Raw genomic sequence first — 25,836 nt, 5'->3', positions numbered from 1 at the left:
GTTAGCAAATGGTGGGAACTTAATCCTGTCAATTACATTAAAATTGCCACAGGTCCACACAGTGTCATTTAGCTACACTTTGAGGCAGATTTCCGTACTCACTTTTGGAAATGTATAAAGCTTTCCATTGCTGCATCATGTGAAGACTGGCCAGCATTTCTGAAGTGTCAGACTGGGAAATAAATTGCTCAACTTCAGGTGGTACAGAGCTCTAATATTCACAAACACACAATCAATGACTAACTCCCTACCCTCTGCCACCATCACCTCCACCAACAGCAGAACTGCTACACACGAAAGATTATTTTTTGTGACTTACAGGGTTTTTTTTGTTTTTGTTTTTGTTTTTAATTTCTTTTGATGTCATCAATGGAGCATGGTGTCTCCCTGTTTGCAGATACTGGGGGCAGTGTTACACAAAGTGTGAGCTACCTCAGGCCAAACCAGAAATAGCCCTGGTCCTCCCATCTCTGAACTTCAAAGCCAGCCCATTCTCCCGGCCACTGCTGTGGTGACTTCTGCAGTGGTCACGGGTGTACAGCCTGGGTGGTCCCCCATATCCAAGCATTCCCTGTGCCAGGGAGCAACCACATGCCCTGCTTCTGGGGATGGGAAGGCAAGGGTGGAAAAGACAGAGCTGATAAATACACCCTGGCCTCCCCCAAACTTTCCCTTGGAGAAAGTCAACTATATATGAGCCAAATGTGCTTATACAAGGCAAAGCTTTTCAACAGTACACTACCATCCCACACTGCCTAGAGTTTTTCCTTCCTGACTACCGCATGGCAACATGGGAGGCCACGTGGCACCTCATAGGGGTGTGGGAAGACCATGAAACTAGAAGAGACCCAAGTTCTGATTCTGTCACTCACAAGCTCTGTCACTCATACGCCTCAATTCTTAGCTCTCTGTGCCCATCGGTATTCTTCATTTAATGTTCCTCTAGGTGCTGGGCACTGGGGCTTATTTGTTTATTCGTTTCCTGAATATAGGAAAAGCATAAAGTATTTCTCCCAAGTTTCCTCAGCCCCTGACTCTGTTAGACAAAATTAGTAATTGACAGTATGAAAGTTTTAGTGTTCAAGAGTATTCAACTGGAAATCAACTTTTGCATCTTGGAGATAGCAGACAGGAAGTCCCATGGAGGGCCTAGACTCACCTCAGGTATATCTCTTCTCAGGAGATTGTCACCTGCAGGGTAACTTTTCAACAGAAGCAGGAACTGAGCAGTAACACTGTCCCCACTGAATATTTGGAGAAACCTGTTTCTCCAGCCTGTTACGGGGCTTTAATGTGAGGAACATTATCCAGAAGGTCTCGTAGAAACAGGGGAACACTAGCCTATGCAGCTCTGGGAGAAAACTGTTTTCTTTATGAAACTCATAAAGGAACCAGTCCTAGCATTGGGAAGCATACCAAGGTTCCCTGAACTTTAAATAGATAGATAGATAGATAGATAGATAGATAGATAGATAGATGTCTGGATGTTCAACAACCATGGGCCACAAGGTGGGGAGGAAGAACTGGCTTTTCTTTGAAACTAGAAACTCCATTTGGTATGTGTTCAGTAGACACAAGGAGCAGATCCCATGGTCACAAGTTGTTTTATCTAAATTTTTTGTAACGGTTTCCTTTTGTTGTGAGTTCCAAGCTGCTTTGCCCCCTTCCATCCTTTACAACTATTGAGTCTCTTCTACAGATCTATACAAATAAACAGGCCATTTCCAGACTACCAACCAGTGGCACCACATCCTGTGTTGGAGCTAACGATAAATAAGAGTGAGGCAGGTAGTCCCTCAGACACATCTGGGAAGCATCCTCTTCTCTGAACAGAAGCACACAGCATTCAATTCTAGCCAAAGCTTGTTTGGCCTTGTGGTCTGCTGAGTTGAAATGGTTATGCCATTTTTTCTGTGTGCGAATCTAAAAGATCCTGTTTTTCATCTGACATTTTTACCTTTTTTTAAATGTTGGTATATAAAAAGTAACCCCCGGGGAAAACTTCTACTGACTTTAGCCATGAATCCCAGGTGTATCCTAATTAGCTTTAAAACTTATTAAAAAAAAAAAATAAATAAAACCAACTTCAAGTTGAAGACAGCTAAAGAACTAGAAGCTACTGTTTGGGCTAATTAACTCTTCTGGTAACATCTAGTGACTGGAAACTGTGGTCTCAAAGATTCTGTGATAATGTAGCTACCCAGGATCTTATCTGCACTTTTAACTTCTTTTAAATTAATCAGCTTTATCATGATTAACAACCTGAAATTATTTTTAGCTCTGGTTCTTATTTATTCTCTTCCCCTACTCCAGTAATGTATTCCCCTTTCTCTCAGCCAAACCCTCCAATCTCTCCTTAATATATAGAAATTTCATGAGACCAGCATCACTCGCTCTCCTCCCAAATATGTGTAAACATACACTGGAGGTAAGTGTAGGAAATACTCTTTCTTTCACATCCTGCATTTAGCAGTCTCAGAAGCATGGGCCGATTGAGGATGGGCAAACACAAAAGTATGGTTAGAATCCACTCAGAGAACTCTGATTCTGCTCTCTGGAATCTTAAACTGCCCTCTCCATCTTCCCTAATGCCTCAAGGGAATGTGTTTTCACTTGGAGCAGTCTCTTGGCAGCTGATCTGCAGTAAAAGGAAAACCACACCTGTGGTTATATGACAGCCCGGGGAGGGACTAGTTATAGATCCATTAATCCCAACCATCCTTCTGGACTAGACTGCGACAGTCAGCAAATGGGCCAGGAAAGACTGCAATGAAAACACAATCCTACTGTCACTCTCCCACCACCTTGTAAGGACAGGTGTCCCTTCTGGAAAACTTGGGTTTTAGCCAGCTTACAGTTTACATAGCTTCAGAAGGCTATTCAGAAGACTTAGACAAGAAATTAAAAAATCTCTAATCTTCTATTAAGAAAAGGAATATTGGCCCAGAAATCAAAAGAGCTGGCCCCTAAGCCCTTCTCTGCCATTAATTAGTTCTGCGACTTGGGAGAAAAGTTTCTTCACGTAAACATTATTAAGCCAGAGGATTCTAAAGGCCCCTGTCCAGATATCAGGCAGAGGAATAGACTCAAGGAAACCCAGATTTACATTCCATAGAACTCTAAGAGACTTTTCAAAGACAAACGTTTACCACTCTTTTCTGAAATCACAGAGCTTTTGCATGCCAATGTTAGTTATAAGACCTACATGAAATAAAATGTCATTTTTTCTGATGCATTGATCACCAGTCAGAAGGGTAAATTCAGATACCCTGATGAAGCAATAAAGGAACTCTAAAAGATGAACAAAAATAAATAAATGTGACTACAACAATACAAACACCAAATGAACATTTTACTCCTATTTTGTGCCAGACTTTGAGCTAGGAATTTCTGCCTGTGTTATCTCAGCTTAGTGTTATAAACAGGCTCAGTCCTCTCATTATGTTCTCCAATTATCACCCCCTCTGCCCTGGCCAGCCTACCATATGCCCGCTTCTAGCATAGCAAACATTGTATAAAGCAAGACCTTTATACACAAGCACACCCAGGGAGTCCCCATCCTATGGGCTTCCAGAGCCGTCTCCTCAAAACATCACTTCCTGAAGGAGAAAAAGAGTACCCTATTTGTCAAAAAGAAAAGAATTCTCAGTGTCTGCCTTTTCCTGGTATACTTCCTTCAAGTCTCTGGGAGTATTTTATCTACACAAGGAGGGTCACTCTAATGTCTAGATCAATATCTGCAAAAGCTTTTAAGCTGTAATAACCACGATCTTCAGCACTCAACATATCCTGACAAGACCCCCTCCATGTCAAGTGAAGTGGGTAAACTCTTAGAGATTTTTAGACTCACTCTTTGGCTACCAGTACTCTTAGTAGAAAAGTCCATAACCATTAAGCCAAATGCAAGAGAACGGGCATTCCCAATGATATAGTCTTAATTTTCTTTAAATCCAGCCTGCACAAACTTCATCACTACATTGTTGTTAACTAATGAGTTGAATTTTGGCAGCCCATTAATCTTCATTTTGTAAACATTGATTTTTTTTTTCCGTAGATTTTGAATGGAGCTAAAATTAGCATGGGTTTTTGTTTTGTTTTGTTTTGTTTTGTTTTGGGGGTCTTTTTTTAGTATAACCTCCTTTTCAACTTCCTGCTACTGGGTATTTTATTGCAACAAACAGTTCTATCCTTGACCAGGGTCTAAAAAGAAATCAGAAGAGTTCTGGGAATAACGGTCCCACCTCTCATCTCGTTTTACACACTTCCCCTGTCCCTTCTGGGACATGGAGCAGCCATTGACTTCTAAGGAAATTCACTTGAGGCTCAATTAAAACTATGGGGCACTGAGAAGAAGCAGCATGTCCTCACCTTTTCCTCCCCAGTAAGATCTGTTTCCAGGACCAATCCTATACAGGAGGACTTTGAGGGTTTGTGGTACACTTGACAACTGCTGGTTCATCTCAAGTTTCCCTCCTAAATGCAAATGCCTAAAGATTAAAATTGAAAGGCTCTCTCCCACCAAAGGCAATGTTCATGGCTCTCAACCTTTCCTTAGCTTGCTCTGGCTTCTTAGCCACTGCCATTCAGCAAACAGTTTAGGTAACAGCAGTTTTATTAGTGTGGAAGATGTGTGGTATGAACTACATTCTTTTCAGTTAAACTGAGAAGGTCATTTCATATCAGCCATTTTCTCATTATGCCTTTTCTTTAGCATGTTTTCACTTAAAACAGGCTACCCATCTTTCCTTTTTACTTTTTTCCTCTGTGATACCCTATTCTAGGTTTGGAGCCCTTGCCCCTTACTTTCCTCAGAACTACAATATTATATTCTCCAAGAGTCTCTCTTCCCTTCTCTATTATTCCCCTACAGTCCATTGTGATTGCTTCATATTTCTACTGATAAAATACCACTCCAATCTCTGTGCATCATATGATTACTTATAATAAACCAACCACATTTCTTCCTTTGAAGCACCATGACATTATCACTTTCCTTCAATTTTTTATATTATTCACTAAAATTCAAAACTTGTCAATTAGTCTTGGGAGAGGGAGAGCATCTTCCAGGCAGAAGGCTGTACTTGAGGATAAAGTATGAATTTCCCATGGTTAGACAGCAGATAGCCAGGTAGATATCTTAGTGCTGCTACACATCAGCTGTAATTCCTTGGCCATGTTAAGTAAGCTCAGAAACAGAGGCCCAGAGCAGAAAAGAGCATGTTTACCAGACAGTTGGGTTCTGAATTTTGCTAAAGCAGAGCAGAAAAATTTCAAACCTTTATCCACTGGAAGATAGAGTGGGATCAGCTTACATTGACTTCATTGGGCGTGGGCTTTTCACTCTGGATTTCTTGTTGTAGTCCAAGTGTGACAAAGAAGTTTGATCAAAACTATCTCTTAGCAATTGACAGTGGTTCATTAGAACTCTGTGTTGAGAATTCTGAGGCCACTGGCTCTAAAAGAAACAGAGCATGATTGATTATTAATGTCTTCCACGAAGGAGAAAAAGGTTGCTTATGTGTTTATGTCTGCCACCCAGGCAATGTAAACAGTGGAGGTCAAGGAGGGCAATTTCAGCCAAAGAGTGACATGATAAAAGAGATGTTTTGAAGATTAATTTGACAACAGATTATATAGGATGGGCTGCTGAGAGAGAAGAGAAGGCAAAAAAAAACCCCAATTTGATCTTTTACCAAAATCAGGGCAGCAACCATGCAAATAGAAAAGAAGGAATACATTTAAGAGATTTTAGGGACAAATTGATATACTTAGCATGACTCCTAAAGAGCCTTTAAACTGAGGGCATTTTTTAAATATTTTATTTTGTTTTTTCAGTGTTCCAAGATTCATTGTTCATGTACCACACCCAGTGCTTTTTTAATAGATTTCATTTTCCAGAGCAGTTTTGGGTTCTCAGCGATATGGAACAGAGGGTACAGAGATTTCCTGTACACCCCATACCCCCACACTTGCACAGCCTCCCACATTATCAAGAGCCCCAACAGACTGGCATATTTGATACAACTGATGAACCTGCACTGACTCATTATAATCACCCAAAGTCTATAGCTTATGTTAGGGTTCATTCTTGGAGCTCGACATTCTATGGGTTTGGACAAATACATAATGACTTATATCTACCATTACAGTATCATACAGAGTAGTTTCAATGCCCTGAAACTTTTCTGTGTTCTCCCTATTCCCTCCCACCAGCCCCTAGCGACCACTGATCTTTTTACTGTCTCCATAGTTTTACCTTTTACAGAATGTCAGAGTTTGAGTCATACAGTATATAGCTTTTCAGAATGCCTTCTTTCACTTAGTAATATGCCCTTAATTTTCCTCCATTGGAATGAGATTGGCAGCTCATTTCTTTTTAGTGCTGAATAGTATTTTATTGTCTGGATAAACCATAGTTCATTTACCTACTCAAGGACACCTTCGTGGCTTCCAGCCTCCATGGGCTGGTTTTCGTATGGACGTAAATTTTTAACTTTTGGGGGTACATTACCAAGCAGCACAATTGCTGGATCACATGGTTGGAGTATGCTTAGTTTTGGATGAAATTGACAACTCGTCTTCCAAAGCGATACAACATTTTGCTTTCCCACAACCAACGAATGAGAGTTCTTGTTGCTCCACAACCTCACCAGCATTTGGTGTTGTCAGTGTTCTGGATTTTGGCCATTCTAATAAGTGTGTGTATTCCCATTGTTGTTTTTATTTGCATTTCCTTTTTGACATGTGATCTGGAGCAGAGTTCATGTATTTTGATTCTTTTTTTTTTTTTTTAAGATTATTTTTTTTATTTACTTATTTGACAGACAGAGATCACAAATAGGCAGAGAGGCAGGCAGAGAGAGGGGGGAAGCAGGCTCCTTGCTGAGCAGAAAGCCCGATGCGGGACTTGATCCCAGGACCCTGAACCAGAAGGCAGGTGCCCCAAGGTATTTTGATTCTTGAGAAGAATTACTATATTAGCTAGTTCTTAAATTAACAAAGATTCATTCATTTCATTCAACCATTCCTAAGCACTATCACCTAGCAGACAGCAAGATAAGAGGGCATTTGAAATATAGTACAGGTAAATTTTTTTTTTAAGATTTTATTTATTTATTTGACAGAGATCACCAGTAGGCAGAGAGGCAGGCAGAGAGAGAGAGAGAGAGGAGGAAGCAGGCTCCCCACTGAGCAGAGAGCCCGATGTGGGGCTCGATCCCAGGACCCTGGGATCATGACCTGAGCTGAAGGCAGAGGCTTTAACCCACTGAGCCACCCAGGTGACCCTAGTCCAGGTAAATTTTGACAAATGACAGGTAAGGAAAATTTTGGATGAGGTGTGTCCCTAAGGTTAGTGAGTATTTCAGTAAACACAGTAAGGCTTTACACTGGTAAAGCAGTGGCCACCTAGAGTGAGTCAACAACCTTGGGTAGAAGTAGAAGATACTCAAAATAAATCTTGTCTTCTTCATAATTTTGACCAGCAGCTCTGGCTCTTCCTTAGTTCATTCACTTTTGTGAATAGGTGACTGCATATATAAAGTACACAATGGCGCTAATGCCAGAAGTAAAGACACAGACTGACACCAGATCTCATTTCAAAGACAAGTCTCTTGAAAGGTCTCCTGGAGCATAAGGCAGAGGGAAAAAGAAGACATTGATCATAATCACTAACACTGCAAATGTACTTATTTGTTAATTTGCTGAGAGATAACTATGCATGAAGCTCTGAATTAAAAACGATGTCAGAGGGGGCACTTGGATGGCTCAGTGGGTTAAAGCCTCTGCCTTCGGCTCAGGTCATGATCCCAGGGTTCTGGGATCAAGTCCAGCATCGGGCTCTCTGCTCGGTGGGGAGCCTGCTTCCTCCTCTCTCTCTCTCTCTGCTTGCCTCTCTGCCTACTTGTGATCTCTGTCAAATAAATAAAATCTTAAAAAAATAAAATAAAATAAAATAAAAAATAAAAACGATGTCAGATGAGACAGGGCACATTCAGGATGGTATGACCATAGACACATACTTTGATTAGCCATTTGCTTTCTTATTTGGCCCACTGCTTGTGCAGTAGAGTGTTTAATATTTACATTAAATATTTAATATTTGCATTGCAGATTTTCCAACTCTGTTTTACTATTGACCCTTAGTTTTATACCACTGTGGTCGGAAATATACTTGGTATGATTTCAGTCTTCTTAAATTTGGAATATTCATTATGTGTCCTTTCATGTGGTTTAACCAGGGGATTCTTCTGTGTGTACTTAAAGGAAGTGTGTCTCCTACTTTTCTTGGATGGAAGGCTTTATATGTATCTTTTAGAACCATGTATGCTTCAAGTATGCTTCAAATAAAAAATGCTGTGTTGGAAAAAAACATCATTTGAACTGAGGACACTCCTTTAAAATAAAGCATATAGAGGTGAGTAGAGGGAACAGGTGAAATAGGTGAAGGAGATTAAGAATACACTTATGATGAGCACTGAGTAATGATCTATGGAATTGTTGAATCACTATATTGTACACCTGAAACTAATACAACACTGTATGTTCACGACACTGGAATTAAAAATTTAATAAAACATAAAAATGAAAACATTTCAAAATTAGAAGAATGATGTATATCCTCCAGAAATATACATTCTACTTAGGAGAGAAGACACACGTGTGTTAAAATTAAGGAATAGGTTAAGAGATGGCACAGGCCATAGAGGACAAATGGCTCTGCCTTATAATAGTGGTAGTCTTAGGTATGCTACAAAGTGAGTGAATGATTTGGGGAACAGGAATAACCATTCACTGTAAATGCTGAATCACAGAGATTTTCCAAAGCTAGACAAATGCTAGGCAAACGGGTATAACCAATGAGGAAGGGCTCTTTAGAGAGGACTGGCCCTGACTGGGGCTCCCTCCTTCCTGCACAAATGTGTTGATTATTTGAATCCAACTAAGCTGGGGGAAAGATGACTGGAACATTTCCTTAGACAATGGCCCAATTGAAAGGTCACTTCCTGCCACTTTCCATGTCCCTGAGGGGGAATCCCATACTGGCTCCCAGTAAACAGAGATGTCTATGTTGAAAGTCAGGCTTCTAAACAAATCCTGCATGCCACAGTCATAGGCCTCCACTTTGGGGTTTAGAGATGAATTAAAGATAAGTATTCATGCTTAAATGTCCACTCAAATATAATGAAATCTGTACAGTTTTCCAATTTACAATTATTGCAAAGTAACTATGTTTTCCTCTACTTTGTTGACTCTATGATTTTTCATATCATCTGAGAAACAGAAATTCTTCACTCCCAAATGAGCAACATTTTGAACTCAACCCTGACCCTAACATGATAAAAATCTGTGCCGTTGAAAAGAAACATAAAGTGTTTTGTTGTTTTGTTCTGTCTCTTCCCCTGAAAGGCATCCAAGGGCAGAATCCTGTTGCCTTTGTTCACAATAAATATGACATAGAAAGAACATGGTATTTTAGACAGAGCTTTCAGAAAAATCCATATAAGGGCAAAAAAGAAACATTTGATGCTGAATTCTTTCCTAATTTAAGACATTTTGAGTCCAGTTTTTATTTAAAAAAAAAAAAGGATAAGAATTCCAGGGCAAATCTTCCTGGGATTTCTTGTGTGCGCTGACAGTAGTAATCAGCAGACATTGTCCAAGTCATTGAAGGAATCCCGGATAACCAAAATGTCTCCTCTGTGTGCCTAGCAAGCACCAGCCTGCTCAAAGATGTCCTCCATTCCCCCGTCCGCATCTTCACCCCTGGAGTCCCGACATCCTTCAAAATAGAGCATTTTAAACATGCTGGTGTGTTGTTTTGAAATTGTTCTCAGGTTACTCTTTGGAAACAGTGTATGATCCAATGCAGTGCTTATCAAAGCCGAAGCTCTGTATCAGAATCACCTGGGGTTTTACTAATATGTAGATTCCCGGGTCCATGCCAGAAATTGCTGAATCTGGAATATCTGTGGGAGAGACCCTGGTATCTGTATTGTTAGAGACTCTCCTGTGGTTTGAATCTACAAGGCAAAGAATCCTGAACTTTGAACTCTAGTCTTAGTTCTACTATTAAACATTCATGATACACTTTCAGCCTGTCATTTTAATCTCTACAACTCAATTTTGCAACTGTAACACGGGATTACTGTGATGTAATAAATGCAGAAGTACTGGTACGAATTTAAAAAAAAATTCATATATGTACTTGTGAATCTCTTAGGTAGATGATAAAGTCTTTGACATCCAGGAATCTCTTTATTGTATTTTTCTTAGTGGTAACATCATATTTCTAGCTGGATTTCAGTAAATAGTTGTTCAAAATACATACAGGAAAAGAGTTGGAAGCCTTTGAAGCCTAATGCTTACAGAAAACAATTAGCCCCCAGGAGTCCACCTCAGAGGAGAATTTACTTTGGGTGAATTTACCATTGAGCAGGGTCTTCCTTAAAATTTGCAAGTTAATTGGGGCACTTGGGTGGCTCAGTCGTTAAGTGTCTGCCTTCAGCTCACGTCATGATTCCAGGGTCCTGGGATCAAGCCCCGCATCAGGCTCCCTGCTCAGCAGGAGGCCTGGTTCTCCCTCTGCCTGCTGCTCCCCCTACTTGTGTGTGTGCTCTCTCTCTCTCTCTCTTTAAGAAAAAGAAAAAAAAAAAAAAACTTGCAAGTTAATCATCTATCAGAGTTAATTAAAGTTAATATGGCTGTTGTTTGTTATCTAACAAAGCTCCTAAGATGGACATGTAAGACCTTCTTGCTAATTTGTTTAATTTTCCAGGAGAAAAAGAACTCAAATAGCTTGGTAAATCCTGTTGACTACCCAACATGGTTCAGAGTAAAAGTACCATTTATGAGGGACATTATTTTACTGTTTTTCATGTCAATACTTTGGACACTACATTATATCCCTATTTTACAAAATGAACAAACTAAATCACAAAGAAGTTAAATGGCTTTCTCTGACAGCCTAAAATGTCTGTCTCCAAAGGAGGAGACAAGGAAAAACTTGTCAAAGGATCCAGCTGATCACTTAGGCCTGGTAGGACATCCTGTACCCACTGAGGGCCAAGGTTGTCAGCTGACATTCGCTGAGGTGTCTCACTCCTGCTCTGTCCTCAGACTGACCAACTCCCTTTTTTTAATTGACATACCTATTACTTTATTTTTTTTTAAAGATTTTATTTATTTGCCAGTGAGAGAGAGAGTGCAAGTGAGTACACACAAGCAGGCAGAGAGGCAGGCAGAGACAGCAAGAGAAGCAGGTTCCCTGCCAAGCAAGGAGCCCGATGCGGGACTCGATCCCATGACCCTGGGATCATGACCTGAGCCGAAGGCAGCGGCTTAACCCACTGAGGCACCCAGGCGTCCCAAATTGACATACCTATTACTTTAAATATGATAAAGTCTCCATTCAGATTTAGGTCTGCTACACTTGTGAAGTCAGTGTTTCCAATAGGTTCGTTTTACATGGTTAAAAAGATGAGCATTTCTTTGTATGAATAGTTACACATTCATGATCGTGACTATTAGAAAAAATACATATAACAAGGATATCAAATCTTAATTTCAATAATAGGATTACAAAGATGAGGTTAAAACATTTTAAATGGTCAACTGATATAAAGTTAATTTAAGAAAAACTCAGGGGGCACCTGGTGGCTCAGTCAGTTAAATGTCTGCCTTCAGCTCAGGTCACGATCTGAGAGTCACAGGACAAAGCAGGAGTCAGGCTCCCTGCTCTGTGGGGAGTCTGATTCTCCCTCTGTTTCTACCCCTCCCCTAGCTCGTGCTTTCTCTCTCTCAAATGAATAAATAAAATCTTTAAAAAAAAAAAAAAAGAAAATATTACATAACACCTTAAGTATTGGGCAGATTTGACCATTTTGTGGAAGGAGTAATAAAGACAATTTGGGAAAGACAACTTTAAAATGACTTTACTCACCTCCCTCATTCTGAGCTCCCTCATTCTGAGTTGCTTTTTTTTAATCTTAAGAAAAAAATACTAATTTCCCTGTTTTTTTCCCCGTTTTTTCCGTTTTCAAGTTTTCCAAGAGCTGCTTCAAAGCAGCCTCTTTTGAACCAACAACATATACGTACTTCATTTGACTTCAAGCTGCTGTTGATAGGACTTCAAATTACACTAAATATAAACATAGTCAGGACAGCTCCTTTTATTGACTTTGGCACAGATTAGCCACTGTTCTTGCTATCGCACGTATACTACTGCTAATTAGCAGAACTCCTGTAGGTATTGTTCTCCCCAGTTCACAGGGATGCAAACTGAGATTGTGGAGCTGTAATAATTACCTCCAGCTCCCTTACTACATGGAGGGACCAAAAAATGAACCCAAATCTGTCATGCCCCCCAATTTTTCTTCTTCCCCCTATATATGTTACCTCTCTGTACTAAATTTCCTAAAATTTATTGCTGCCAAAATATTTTAAAATGTCTTACACAGTAAAGTTTCAGTGAGTACATTACAGTAACAGAAAAATTATAGGCTGTATCTATGTGTGCGTGTAGGTGTGTCTTTAAGATAATTCAACTGATTGTATTTTTCATGGGTTACCTTTGAGAGGTCTGTCACTTATTACAACTCCTCTTCTAGAAGTCAACATTCCCCTGCTTCCCTTGGAGATGAAAACCTGGCAACTACATTTGTACAGGAGATGCCACCTTCTATGTAACTAGGGGTCAACACCTTTCCTAAACCAAAGTCAATCTGATTGATTTTCATTCCTCCAAATCTGTTCTGAGGACCACTTTGCTAAACAAAGGACAGGTAAATTTGGGAATCATGGGCTAGGAGAGGCAGAGAGAAGACTGAAAGAGAAGTGCACCTAGAACCAGAGAATCAGGGCTTGAGGAAAGAGAGTGAGAAAGAGAGAGAGCAAGAGCTACTACCATCAGGACTCCTAGCTACGGCCTGTCTTGAGCCCCAGTTATTGTATTTTCTCCCTTTGTGTTATGTGAAGTATCCTTAAAATAAGTTTTTATGTTTTAATTAAGGTAGTCTGACATGGACTGCTGTTATAACTAAAAAGGTGTTAAGTAATACTCGATGACAGAAAGAAATCTCTCCTTAAAAACACTCTACAGTGAATGATTCTGAACCATTCCATCTCTTCCAGTCATTTACTGGTAGTGACCATATGCCAGATGATTTCAGTTAGTTCTAGAATCCAGTCCATTTGACTGCATTATAATATACACACTTAATATGCAGATAAGTGACTCGGGTTCTTTGTTGGGTTTGATTAAATTGTCCAAATACTTTTTCATCATAAGGTACTCAAATTACTTTCTCCCCTAAAGAGCACAATCATAAAAGATGGACTTTATTTACCAAATAAACTCCTGTTCATCTAATTTAGGTCCCTTTTAGCTGCTGTTTCTACTCATCCTGTCTTAAGCATTCTTACTAGAAATTCCAGAATAGTTTTTGACACAGACAAAACTAGAGGTAGATTTAGTAACCAAAACATGCATATTTAAAAATTGTCTCTTACTTAGTATATGTTAATATGGTGGTTCATACCAGAGGAACAAAATAAAATCATCACAAGAAACAGCGACAAAACACAAGCACTCTGGATAATTCAAACTTAGCCTTCTTGCTGGTTCAAACAATTTGGTTTTGATTTCATACATCACCAAAATGAGACATTAAAGAAGACTCTACACAAAGTACTTTTTTTGTTGTTCATCCACATTTTCCCTTGGGTTTAAGAAAGAAAAAAAAAATGGAAACCATAGAAGAATTTTTTTGATTGAATTGATTTTTAAAAATGAGTTTAGCAATTAAAATCAGATTTTTTAAGAAAGAAAAAAATACATCTGAGTAAAGCACTTATACTAAAAGTTTTAGCAGAATATGGATCACATTATTGGTTTTTAAACCACCCCTTAAAAGTGACACTCATTCTGGAATGGAAAAATCAGTAGATCCAAAGTAGAACAAGATTTTAACTAGTAAAATTAGGAGCTAAATTAAAACTTGACTGTAAATTAATTGCAAATTTCATAATCTTGGGTAAATTCTGACTAAAACACCTTCCTAGCTGAAAGTAATCTTTTTCTCTAAGTGTTTCCTTTCAGCAATTTCCTTCTGGTTTATTACAGAAATCCTTTAGGCTATGCCTCCTGGAGTTTAATCCTCCAAGTAGATTTTTTGGTAGCAAATCTACTGAGTGTCCAGCCTCTTGACCGGTTGCTTTTGGCCTGAAAGTTGTTCTTTTCAATGCTTCTGCCCAAAAGAGGAAAGGCAAACTTAGGGACGAGGGTGGTGGCCTTGCTTTGCCAGCTGCCCTACGGGTTGGCACGTGCTCAAAGATCAGAATGTTAGGAGAACATAAAGTTATAAATATATGTTTTTGAAGAAAAAAAGTCTTATTAGGAGCACATTAATATTATTGTGTGTCATGTTGTACATAACCTCACTTCTACAAAATGAATACCTTGCTTGTTGAAAAACGAGCTAGCAGATGTTGGTTTTGAAATAAAGAACTAACGTTTAAGGCTTAAACTGAATATTCTTATTCAAACCTGAAAACTCAATGTGCATTATTCTTTGAATTTATCAGGCCACTAAGAGTAATTATTAGCCACTACTAATAAAATATATTAGTATGTAGCAGAATAATGGACCAGGCTAGCCCTACACTGAAGAATAAGAGCTTTCAATGAAGAGTCTATTAGAGACAATATCTCCCTCAATTCCCACAAGGGTTCTTTGACCCCTGGTTAATGCCAGTGAAGTCCTAAGAGCTGTTAAAAAGCAAGTAGCTTTAAGCCTCCACTTAAACTGTGGAGGGTTTTTTTGTTTTGTTTTTGGTTTTTTGCTGCTTATAGGATTCTTCCCCTTATTCCTCTCTGCAGAAAGAGGTATTTTTTTTTTCTTAGTCTCAGTTTATATGCTGTCCCTTTTATGAAGCTTCTCCCACATCAACGCCTTCCTCTTGCCCAAGCTCCACAGCAGTAGAATTAATAAATTAATCGTGCCCTCTGTGTTACCATAGCACAGCACTTCTGTATTACAGTTAGCTCCGTATGCATGGGTTTATCATTATGGGCCCAGAAACTTTTTCAAAAATGGGAACAATATGTAATTCATTCAGTGCTTTGTTTATAACAGGTACTCTAAAGATGTTCATCAGAAACAAATAAAATCCTTAATAGAAGTGAACTCATCTACTCACTTATTCATATCTCTATTCAACAAGTTATGTTACTTGGGATGTATTTTCTGTCTTATTGCAAAATATTTTCTCAAGAGACCGAGAGGTCATTGGAAATCTTTCAAATGCTTGACATCATGCAGTGGGTAAGGGATAAGAAGATAAAGTAAAAGAGATAAGAAAACAGCTACTCCTGCTTAAAAATTTTGCCCTTGGCTATCTCTGATGCTAGACATATAGCAGGTGCTTGATGAAAAGTTGTTGAATGATTGGCTGATTGACTGATTGATTATAGCTGAAGTTCAACTGTTTTCTGTCAGAGCAGGTGATAAAAACACCTGTTAAAATTTTCATCTTCTACAAAGCTTTCTTACGAAGTCAAGTTTTGTCCTGACAACTAACTCACACAAGACTGATGTCATTCCTCACTAAGACGTTCAAAATCTCCTGTATGCATATCTTTATATTCTAAATACAGCCATTGATGTTTATGTCGTATTTGTGCCTGCTTTGCGCCCCTTCCTCTGCACGTTGATTTTCTCAAAATGAGAGAAAAGTATTTTATCCCTGCTTCTATAAACCAGAAAGTTTGATTAATTGTTTTTCACCAGGACAAGGACTATTCATATTAACAATGATTATTAGCCAGAGGCAGTGCAGGTTTGGGGGCTCCTTCCGAAGTCTCCTAAAATGACAAAATTGCATTTGGAACCACGTTAGTATCAAGTATGGATGACCATATCCATAAGTTCTTCAGCTTTCAGGGTTGGAAGAGAATTTAAGAATAATATATTTCAAGTTCAATGCAAGGATCCCTTTAAAAAAAAAAAAATCTGGTAAAAATCTGTCTGGATACAACCAGGGACAGAAATTATTTTCCTCATAGAGCTTCTATTCCATTTCTGAAGAAGTCTAATTCTTAGAATGCACTTCCATTTACTGAGCCAAAATCAGATTCCCTGAACTTCAAACATTGATCCTGGCTCTAGCCTCTAGTGTTTCAAAGATTTAATCTAATCCCTCTTCAAATATTGAAAAGCAGCCATGGTTCCCTCTAGGTATTTTCCAGTACAGCCTATAAACCTGACTAAATCTGTATCATCCAACACACATGTGTCTATTAACCACAAGGACATCATGAGAGATCACTTCAAAGGCAGTGCTCATGTACTAATGCCAGTATTTCTTTAACCACCAATTAAATAAGCAAAATGAATTGGTCATGATCGCTGCTAAGAAACTCACGTTGGCTCTTAGTGATCACTGCCTACTTTTGGGTGCGTCTATGCAATCTGCTTAATAATTCATTTGGCAATTGGCACATCTTTGTTTCCAAGATCTTTGTTTCATTCTGTATCAGTCACAGTTCAACTAGAGGAAGGTGGGTCTCTAGGTATTTAAAACAGTGGAAGAGAGTATTTTATTTTTATTTTTTAATTTTTTATGTTTTTAAAGATCTTATTTATTTGATAGAGATCAGAAGTCGGCAGAGCAGCAGGCAGAGAGAGAAGGGGAAGCAGGCTCCCCGCTGAGCAAAGATCCCGATGTGGGGCTCGATCCCAGGACCCTGAGATCAGGACCTGAGCCGAAGGCAGAGGCTTAACCTACTGAGCCACCCAGGTGCCCCAGAAGGGAGTAGTTTTAATACAGAGAGTTGCTTACACGGATGCAGAAAGTCTCATTGAACGGGGAGTGGTGAGGCAATCCAGAGATTAGAAATAGCAGGAAGTCATCAGGTCTTCTAGGCTAGAGAAGAAAAAGCAGGAGCCTGTGATACTAAGGCCAGGAGTTAGGGTCACCTAGAGGAATTTGGAACTGTGACAGAGATGTAGAGCAGGAGTGGCAGCTATAGACAAGACATTACTTGAGACATTTCCAGAAATATCCCCCGAAGGACAGAGAAACAGGGAAAATAACCTGGTTTGCCCCTTTCTCCAGCCTTTACTTTTCCAGTGGATCTCCTGCTGGCTGAAACTAGTAGAGTCAGCTGACCCTGAAATCTGGGAAATGCAGCCAACAGAGGTGAGGGGTACAGAGCAAAGCAGGAGAGGAGTAGAAACGGGTGCCTTTCCACAATTCTCCATGATTGTTTAAAAACACCACAATTACAGAATATCTCAGTACTTCTACTACCTACCTTTATTATAGCACTTATTTCATTACGGTTTGTTTCGGAGGCTTCTCCTCACATAAATGTCTTCCCTAAACCTGAACACCTGTGACATAACTGTGTTGTTCTTCTTGTCATTGCCTTTACCAGTGTGCTACATACAGAAAACACTAAATTAATACCATTTGTCTGATTCTGGAAAAATCTATTCTTTCCCCCCCAAAAGCTCCTCTTTTATTATCACTTCCTTTGTTTGAGGTCCCATTTCTGCCTAATCATGTTTGCCTGATCATGTTTTTTAGTTTATGGTTAGTGTTAATAAATAATTAACTGGAGTTAAGTAGATCTAGTTTTCTTTCCTAGAGAGTTCACTGGACAATAGCTGCCTTATTGATCATTTTTCTAACAATACACACTTTTACTATTGTGAAGAAAAATGCATCATGAAAATGTTCAACTAGTATTTAAATGATGTATATCAAAAGACCCTCAACATATTTTTATTTTTTTAAGTAATTCACTCTTTATATTTTGGGATTTTATGATAAGAATTTATATGGTATCCCCAGCACAAATATTGTAACATTTAACAGCCAGATAGCTTTATAAAATCATCAATCAGCTGACTGAGTTTATGAATTTAACTAATCTTTTTTCAACAACAGGGCAGGTTTTCACAGTGATTGACAGAATTGAACAGCAATTGCATCATTGTGTTGATACAGGATTCATATCCAGCTTTTCCTGACTGTCCAAAATAATCATTTTAATCATAGACTCTAGACTGCTCCTTAAACGGTGATATATAGAGTTGTGCTATCCCATACAGTATACTCTGGCCAAGGAAAGCTATCAAAACCTTAAGATGTGCTTCTTTTGAGTTGGCTAAAACTATAAGCACCGAACACACACCAAATTTCAAAAACCTAGTGTGAAGAAAATAATGCAAAAATACCTTATTCGTATTTTATGTTGATTCTGTGTTAAAATGCTTATAGTTTGGAAATATTGGGTTCAATAAAATATTATTAAATGAATGTCATCTAATAAAAAAAAAATCTTAAAAAAAAACAAAAAGAGATGCCTAATCAACTGAGCCATCCAGGTGGGGCGCCTGGGTGGCTCAGTGGGTTAAAGCCTCTGCCTTCGGCTCAGGTCATGATCCCAGGATCCTGGGATTGAGCCCCACATTGGGAATCTCTGCTCAGCGGGGAGCCTGCTTCCCTTCCTCTCTCTGTCTGCCTCTCTGTCTACTTGTAATCTCTGTCAAATAAATAAATAAATAATCTTCAAAAAAAAAATTAAATTAATGTCATCTGTTTCTTTTCACTTCTTAAGTTTAGTTTCTAGAAAATTTTAAAATATATATGTGGCTAGCACCTGGGGCTTTCTTTGTTTTTCTTTTGGATACTGTTGGTCTAGAGCATACGAAGAAGTGAGTGTCTGTGGAGACAGGGCATAGCAACTAACAGAGAAGTCATCTCTCCTTTTAATTAGTTTTGTAATAGCAACAGATTCAATGTCAGACATTTAAAAGAGACAATACTATTCTCTTCAGTCAAGCAAAACTCCCACTGTGGTTCCTAAGAGTTCTGCCTGAGTGAACCAAATGAGATTAAGCCCATGATGTTTACTTTGTACTAAAGCGTTTTCTCTTTTCCGAAACTTTCTTTTAAGTGTTGGCTATCAGGCTGTAGAAGTGCAGCATAGAGAAAGGATGAAAGAACAATAAAGGAACAATTTGAAAGTGTTGTTTTGAAACATGTAACTAGTGCTGTCAGCTGCTGGTTCTTTCCATTTTGTACATTTACATTTCCTGACTGTAGTTTAAGAACATTTCACTGCATGTTACTATCAATCATCCTTAACCTAGAATTGCACTGTACATTAGTAACAGTTAATTGGCATATTTAAAGTAAATAGCTACTTAGTTTTGTTGTGAAGGTTTTGCATACAAATCTATAACACCACACGCTTTGTTTGTTTCAATAGCAAATATCCCTGTCTGCAACATTGCCACTTATGTCAGTAGCTGAATAGAGATGCAATCACATTGAAATACCCTGCACACGAGACGACAGCCCAAATGACATGCAATGTGTAAGCAGCTGCTCTTTGCCCTTCAAATGATGCCCATACAGAGGGAAGAACACAAAGACATGAAAAGGAAAGGCAATGTGAAGTCTTAGAAGGATGGTCAAGAAAGAAGGAAAAAATAAAACGGAAATTATTATTTTGCCTACATGTTTTTACACACAAGGGAGCTAAGGGAGGTAATTATTTAGCACACATTGTCTTGGCCTCTCCCATCTGTGTAAGGCCGGGTTTACCCCCAGCAAGCACCATACTTCCCAAAGCTCAGGGAGACTTATCATTCTACTCCTCATTCCCTCAGAGTCCATAGCATATGTGCTGCCGAAGCAAGCACTCTCAGAGTCCATAGCAAATGGAATTGTCCCTCTCCCTTGGCAGAAGGTCTAAAATGGGAATGGGTTGGGTATTGGACGATAGAAGATAAAACGAAAAGAACTTCTGTCTAGCTGTGACACTAACACACCTATGAGATAAAAACAAACAATCCACACTGTATTTTGGGTCAATGCCAGAGTCTCCTAGACTCTAGGAGAGCGGTCTAGTCTCCTAGACCTAGAGAGATGAATCTTCACCCAATGCCCAACATTTTCTTTGCTATCTGCACCAAGGAGTCAAAAGAGACTACCTGGTAGTTACGTGTGTTTATAGGTGTGTGTGGGTGGATGTTTGTGTGTGTGTGTGGATGTGTATGTGTTGTGAATTAGATGAGTTGCCACCTTTTCCCTTAGCCATAACTCTGTAATAGGATTTCCATTGAAGCAACAATATAAAGAGCTGTCCGTATGGATCACTTTCACAGTCTGTAAAAATCCTATAAACAGACAAAAAGTTTAAAATAAAATTAACGGGGCACGTGGGTAGCTCAGTCATTAAGCGTCTGCCTTCGGCTCAGGTCCTGATCTCAGGATCCTGGGTTCGAGCCTTGCATTGGGCTCCCTGCTTGGCAGGAAGCCTGCTTCCCCCTCTCTCACTCTTCCTGCTTGTGTTCCTCTCTCACTGTTTCTCCTTCTGCCAAGTAAATAAATAAAATCTTAAAACTAATTAATTAATTAAAATCAACAATATCACTGATAATAGTAAAATTATGAATCAGAAATCATAATGATACTATTGTTAGCACTAAAAACATCATTACAACCCTATTAGGAAATTAAAGGGGAAAAAAGAGTTTTATGCAGATATCCTGAAAAGGTATAATCACTACTCATTTTTAATTTTATTACTTTGATGAAATTCAAATCTGAAATACCAAAAAAACAAAAAACAAAAAACTTGGTACCTCACTGATACATCATCATTAAGTATACTTTGTTACTTTTTTAATGAGCTAACATAGCTCTGGCATTTTTCAAGTGTTTGCAATATGCCAACACATCCTGCAAAGGCAGGAGAGCTCCAAGCACGTGTCCTTCATCCATTTCCATATATTACATTCCACCTTGAAAGGAAAAAGAAAATTTGCATTGGAGTTATCTCAAACATCAGAAAATGTGAAGAGGAGAACTTCCTTTCCTAAGTACAACTATCAGGAAGAATTTCCCATCTGTTCTAAATTTCTAATACTGAACTCTTCAGTTGAGGTCCACAGTCTTTCCTGGTTCACTGCATATTTCTAAATAGATGTTTTGCCAGCACCAGCTCACAATTAAAAAGCCAGAATTCCTAGTGTTTCTGAAGCTCTTTATTCAATGAGGCTATCTTATGTGAACCGCTAACAGCACCAACCAGGCCGATACCAGGTTTGGGACTGCACATGTCTTCTTATTACATGGCCCATTCAATTCAGGACTAACACCCCATCCCTTCTCCTAAGTTTGTTTTGCTTTCTGTTCCTTTCACAGCTAGCATTAAAGCTCCTGAGTGATGATTAATGCATAACTAGATTATTGCTATAACCTCATCTTCATAGGTGGATCCATTGTCTCTATTGCAATCCATCTTACATAATATGACAGAATTATGGACTCTAAAGTGAAGCCTCTTAAACAGTCTGAACACAGTTAGTGAACATGTTTTTTATTTCTTCCAACCCATCTCTGAACTAATATTTTGTAAACTAAAATGAACTTCTGGAAAATTGATCACATGCTTGGAGGCCCCAACTATGTCAGATTGCTGTAGAAATTTCTAAATGGTGGCTCTCAATTTCTATATCTGTCTCATCGGAGACCTTTATTACACATTTGCTGATCAGAATCAGTATGAAGATCCCTCTCTGAGAGCACCAGTGAACTACATTCTATCAAATCACCATTATTTTCTAGGCTTACCATATATATATATCACTCCAGTGCAAGTGCCAAAAGTCAACCTAAAACTCAATTGTCTGTTCAGAGGAGTTGCATCTAGAAAACACCTGAAAAGGTTCTTTCTCTCCCACAAAATATTCTCTGATCATAAAGCTCTTTAGACTCCTGTGTTAGAAAAAAATTGTCAAAGATTTTATGGAAAAGAGGCACCAATGCCTTCATCGAACTACAAAAAAGCAGGATACTTGAAAATACTGTGGCCACAAAAGTATTATAGAAAAGCAGAATAAGGACTAAAAACCAAGCAAAACAAAAATCCCAGCCAAGCTTATTAAAGAAAATTTTAACAATATTTTACAAAAGGGACATAAAAACTGTTCTTGTCACTAAGATGACCAAATTCAGTCCCGAAAGGCAATATAGAAAAAAAAATTGCTAAATAATTAAGTTCTTCAGTGCACAATCCCTTTACGTCTAGCAAGTTTTATGAAAGTCAAACTGTTCTTTTTGTGTTAAATGAGAAATATATCCTGATGAATTTCTGAAATTTCAGCTTTATTCGCTGATGTCAATATGTTGCAGAGAAGCAAAGAGACATTTTAGTGAGGCGCTCACCTTCTAGCTACGCCTGGCTAGACCATTTGTCTTAAGGACTAAAATTCAGGGATAACAATACCCCCTCATCCACAGGCTCAGAATCATAATAATCTCCTTCTTTCTGGATTCCATTGCTTGAGCCAGATTACTTTTCATACTGTTTCTTCATATACTTTGCAACATGATCACATCGTATTTTTCTTCAAAACTCTGGCAGATTGTTTGGGCTAGAGATAGATGGAGACAAGAGGCACCATCTGGTGTAAGATCTTTATTCCTTGTTAGCACTACAGGAGTTCTGGTATTTTACATGGTTCAAGCAGTAGCAACAAATTTTTAAATGCATAGATTGAAAAGGTGTAAGTTGGTCAAACGGCCCTTGGCACCGTCTGAGCACATAGGTGGTTTCATTGGTGTAGGATTGGGTTTTTTTTTTTGTTGTTTCTGTTGGGTTTTTTTTCCCCCATTTCAGACAACCAGTGGCATATGGTTTCATGATTCACAAAGATGGTCCTTGACTATAGATTTGACGATCTCAACACAACTTCCAGGCTTGCCAGAGCTGTGTTACAGCAGAGAGAGCAAATAGCTCATGATATTTCTCCTCTGATGAGTAAGCTCCAAAATCACAGGTTTAAATTTGATCTGGGATTGAAAGAAAAGGAACCATGTCCTCCCATGCCAGTCTCCATGCTTTTTCTTTGTCAGAGGTATCTATTTCTGCATCATTGAACCACGGCTTCAGGGAACAAACTCTCGAATAATGCCCAGGTTAATTCTGTTGACTTAGACTGAATATCTACATTTGCTCTTTTCTTTATCTTTCTATTCTTTGGAACTCCAAGCCATTCTTGAAATTTAGCCATAGTTCTAAAAATCTAGCAACCATTTAATAGAATGTTTTTTCACCTTCCACACACAAAGTCAGTGTTTTCTAATGGAATTAGCTAAGAGTTGGGTGCCAGGAGATTTGCTCAGAAGCTAACTCACAGCTACCTTGCGAGGATAAGTGAAAAAATGAACTGGAATAGTGCTTTGGAAACAAACTACAACATCAAAAAAATGGGGCTTATACAAGTTAGTCTTGACTGCAATTCAAGAATAAAGTTAAAAGAAACCTCACCTGTTGGCTCCTGATTCCAGAAGCCTGCTTGGAGTTACTGCTGTTGGAATGTATTGCCAACAGTTTGAAGTATCTTTCTAGAATCACATTAACAGCATCTTAATCTCTGTGAACCGCTCTGCTAGTACCCTGTACAAGTATAGTCCTCATTCTCCTCCCTCCGGCTGGCCATTTCCTTTGATTCTTTTAAGCCTAAATTAAACTCTCACTTCTCTTTCATGCTTCCTCTATATGCTTTCTTACCTGAAGACTCACCTTTTTACAGTTTTCTGGATCCATGAATTATGACTTTTTTCTACTGAGCCCTTGGACCACTTATCTCTGCCATCTACCACTCCTTCACTGAAAGCCTCTTTTTTTAATATATATGAAATGGTGCAGATATCAGTGGGGATGATTTGAAATGAAGAAGGAAAAGAAGAAATAACAGAACATAAATAGGGTGCTATGTCGAAGAAAGTGGATGTCAATATGAGAGTAGATGGTGTAGATAAACTCCATATTAATATGGTCAACTTGTTTCATTTGCCACATGGCTGCAATTGTAAACCATACATGTAACTCAGGAGTCTAACAAGCTCTGCAGGTGCTTTTTCATTGATGCTCTTCAGTCAAGAACTATGTCAGAATCGATTCTTTTTGTATTTGTCCAACAGGCAGAGTACCTCACAATGTAGAGGTCATTTTTTTAAAGCGAGTGATTTGTAAGCAGTCTCATTTTTATGTTAGCAGCAAACAATTTCCTTCAAAGTTCAGAGGAGAGATACCTATATACTCCTGACATGCCTTGGTTTCAGTTCTGTAATAGGACTCTGCTGTGTCTTGGAACACATGCCCCAAAAAGAAAAAGTGAATGTACACCACTCTGTGTTGATAAAGTAGAAGAAAGAAATCTCCGTGTAGCAGTTCATTTCTTCTCTACTCTGTATGTTGGAGATGAAACAGAAGTTGGAGTCCAGGCAATGACCGACTATCAGTGGGCCCTAAATTATAACAACTTCCCAAAATGCTGGCTTGGGAGATTAAATCTGAAGCTGGTGACAAATTTAGGATCCAAGGTGCTTATCAACAAATAGATAATTTCAAAAATCTCCCAGGGGGCCCCCCGGGGAATATAAAAGAAAGGCCACACTTACCAAGTGGACATTTAGAGCTCTCCATAGTCTGGTAACAACCCATCTTTCTAATGTTTAAACTACTTCCATCTACTAATAACCCTCAGTATCCTGTAGAAAAAAACCTATTCTCTGTTACTTAAAAATATTATACAGATTCCAGGTTCTACAATTTCGTTTACATGTAGCTCTTTTTGAGACGTCTACCCTCTTATCTCCCAACTTATCTAAACAACATCCTCCCTTTGGATCCATCCTACAGGCTCATGGCATCTATGTTTCCTTTCCAGCTGCTTCAGAACTTGGTGACTCTCTCCTCTGATCTCCTAAACAACTGGTTTCCCACCCTACCCATAAAGCTCTTATCATGGGCTATCTTTGATTGCCAGTTAACATTTTTTACATATGTCCTGTCCTCTCTACCAAATTCTGAGCCAGATGCTATGCTTAAGCCCAGAGTGTAAATTCCTTGGAGATAATTACTCACTTCTTTGTGCAACCTTTACAAAAAGGCACTCATTGTATTTGTCAGTGGATCATTTTATTGAATTCCTGCATTTTAAATGTAAGTGCATAATCAATGTTAAATGTTCAACTCCAAATTTCTCTAACTGTAGAGACGTTTGCCAAATTGAGTCTGGCTTTATAAAAGCATATTGCTAGGCATTAATGTAAGCCTGAGATAACACCCTAAAATCTAAGTTAGAAAAATACAGATTGAAAGCTTAAGAAATAAAGTAGGGATAAAATTTTAAAATTCCCTTTAAAAATCTATAGTAAAGACATCTTTTTAAATATAATTGGTTTTTAAAGACATCTTTTCAAAATAATTAATAGTCTGACCATCAACACAGTATTGTAAGACATTTTTTTAAAACAGATCTGTGGGGGCGCCTGGGTGGCTCAGTGGGTTAAGCCACTGCCTTCGGCTCAGGTCATGATCTCAGGGTCCTGGGATCGAGTCCCGTATCGGGCTCTCTGCTCAGCAGGGAGCCTGCTTCCTCCTCTCTCTGCCTGCCTCTCTGCTTACTTGTAATTTCTCTCTGTCAAATAAATAAATAAAATCTTTAAAAAAAAAAAATAAAAAAAATAAAACAGATCTGTGGGATTGACCTCATCTGGTATTCACAGCAAAAATAAAACATGCAAACTAGCTTGTGTTGAAAAGATGCTGAGACAAACCTGGTCAGTATATTCTCAGCTAAGCTCTGAAAGAAACATTCTGAATAACATAGGACAATGGAGCATTCTACAGGGAATTTGGGAAAGTAAATTAAAGAAGGTGACAGTATCTAGAAAAATAAATTTAGTGATGAAGACAAATTTTACACCAGCTGCAATGTGATTATATCTACATAGGACTAACGCACA

The 25,836-nt window shown here is 38.7% G+C and overlaps 1 long non-coding RNA gene across 3 annotated transcripts in view; it reads right to left on the bottom strand.

Moving 5' to 3' along the window:
• Positions 1-25,836, bottom strand: part of LOC131832445 (uncharacterized) — a 332,687-nt gene that overhangs the window by 189,783 nt on the left and 117,068 nt on the right. The gene's annotated exons all lie outside the window — the stretch shown is intronic.

Source organism: Mustela lutreola, chromosome 5 (genome assembly GCF_030435805.1).
Source record: "Mustela lutreola isolate mMusLut2 chromosome 5, mMusLut2.pri, whole genome shotgun sequence".
NCBI classification, from domain to species: domain Eukaryota; kingdom Metazoa; phylum Chordata; class Mammalia; order Carnivora; family Mustelidae; genus Mustela; species Mustela lutreola.
Note: the sequence above shows the minus strand (reverse complement) of the source record. Positions and strands in the feature narration are given on the sequence as shown.